This window comes from Sceloporus occidentalis, unplaced genomic scaffold (assembly GCF_023333645.1).
Source record: "Sceloporus occidentalis isolate IW3139 unplaced genomic scaffold, rSceOcc1.0.p SCAF_31, whole genome shotgun sequence".
NCBI lineage: Eukaryota > Metazoa > Chordata > Lepidosauria > Squamata > Phrynosomatidae > Sceloporus > Sceloporus occidentalis.
In genome coordinates, this window is record NW_028317011.1 from 10,072,502 (window position 1) to 10,074,946 (window position 2,445).

Here is a 2,445-nt window from a genome sequence, read left to right on the forward strand (position 1 = left end):
AAACCAGATAATGCCTTTTAGACACAAAGATTTTTTTAAGGAAAAAAACCCCAGTATATATATAATATATATAAATATATATTGTAACAAGAAGAATACAATTTTTGTGGTACCTGTGAAAATCACCAAGGCATGGAATGGAAGAACGGAATATCAAAAGATCAAAATAAATGCTTGGCTGCCTTATTACGTGATTGAATATATTGCCAAAAATGGAATATTAGTTTGGATTTAAAGTTCAACTCAGGAAGAGAAAAACTAATGCAGAAAATATCCAGTCCATTCTGCATTGCTTGTGCATGTTCAGTCATTACATTGTAACAATTCTACCACTGGAGTAGAACTGCCAATATCTAGTCAAGAAATTCAAATATTATACAGGGCCTGTACTATTGTTCATAAACCCTTTTTAATGTACTGTTTTAAGGACATTTGACATGTGAAGAGGATATGGGTGGAAATGGGAAAATGCTGGGTCAGATAAAGTAGTGGCCTTTAAACACACAAACTAACACAGTCATCCCATCATTTATTTAGAATGTTCTTATAATGTCATTTATTTATTTAGAATGCTTTAATAAGGCATTCTCCACTTGTGTTGATTCCTGCCCCAAGAGCAGGGAAGCAGGAAACTAGCTTTTCTTTCTCAGTGCTTCGGGCACCATAGGGTAGATTGTAAGACAAAACCTTTATTAAAACTGGATTCTTAATAATATAAAATGACACCAATCACGTGCAAGTAGTGTAAGGGTATAAGAGAAAATTTAAAGTATAAAATATAAAATATACTTCCCAAAAACGCACTGCAGCAACCCTCAAAAAACTGGAATCACCAGCAGTGTTCTATATGGCCATTTAAATTGAGTAGGTTAACCTTTTTTATTTTTGTGTGGAAACAATCTTTATCCGGAATTAAGTTTATACGTATGAAAGTATATGACAGTAAAAGTGTATGTATGTCTACATTATGAACCATTTGTTTCTGTTTGTTTTATAAGACAAATATTAATAAAACACCTAGAACTAGTACTTGTAAAGCTAATGTTCTATATGGATTTAATTGGATGTACCCGTTTTATAGAAAAACATAATTCTGGATATATCTTGCACTGCTAGACATAGAATTAAGTGAATGTCATGCTGCCTAATTAAATTACATCACATGATTTTTAATTACAGAATGTGTACTATAAGATGTAATTAAGTTCCTATCACAACATGGAAGCAGCTGTACCATTATAGATGATAGGCATAAAAAATAGTCCAGAGCCACATGTGATATTTTCATATGGAGTTCTAATTATAATTTACACTAGACCATTTTGATTTACATTGAAAAAATGGATAAGCATCAATTGATGTAATTTAAAAATACGTATTTTCCTGGGAATCACATTTATCTGTAAAAAAAAAAAACTACACTAAGCATTTTAACATACAACACATGTGAAGTTAAATGTTTCAAAGGATGTACATTTTTGTTACTAAATAGATTATAGACTTGTGTTTTTATAAAAAGACCATTGGCTTTTTCTAAAAAAAGACTGGTATTTAAGTAAAAAAAAGTTTTGTTTTGGGTTTTTTTTAAACTAAGTTATTGCTCTTCTATGAAATGGAGATAGTTTTTTTTTCTTGTCTAATTTTCTCTGTATTATACACAAAAAATGTTGTCTGTATTTCTCTTTTTATGGGAAGAGAGTAGCTATTGATATGTTTATTTCTGTTAGACTGGGACTACACATAAGTTATTTGTAATATATTGAACTTATTTTAAAAAATAATGGTGAGTTGCAGAATGGGCTTGAAAAAGGTATACCTAAAAAAAACAACCTATACCTATACTTTTTTTAAGCAGGAGCCCAAAAGGTCCCCCTCTGTGAACCATCCAATCAGTAACTTGCCTTGGTAAAATGGGTAAAATTGTGATTTTCTTCTGCCTAGAACTTGCATTGGTACTAAAGCCAGCCTTTCACTGCATTTATTTTAAATGCTCCCTATATTTGTGTCAGATCCACACTATTTTTACTGAAATTATTATTATGTTATTGCCATTCATGTTTGGTCACAAACTGTTTACTTTAAACTATTTTGTAAAACTATGTAAATGTTAGCTGTTCAAATGTCTCTATTCACTTTACTTTTGATTTTGAAAAAGGTTATATTTAAACCTACCACGTATAAGTATTTTCTTTGTCAGATTTCTTAAGGTAAATATATATATATATATTTGAAGCTGATCTGTTGCCTGTATGTTGTTTGTGAAGAGTAAACTGGTATCAGTATAACTAGAATGCTTTGTGTATTTTACATGAATTTCCACATTCAGCAGCTGGGGTGTTTAGAATAACAAGGCGGCATTTGTACCCTGGCAATATCCTTTTGATTTTTCTTTTCATGGATGTTCTATGCAAATTCGTTAGGACAGAAGCGGATAATGTACATTTA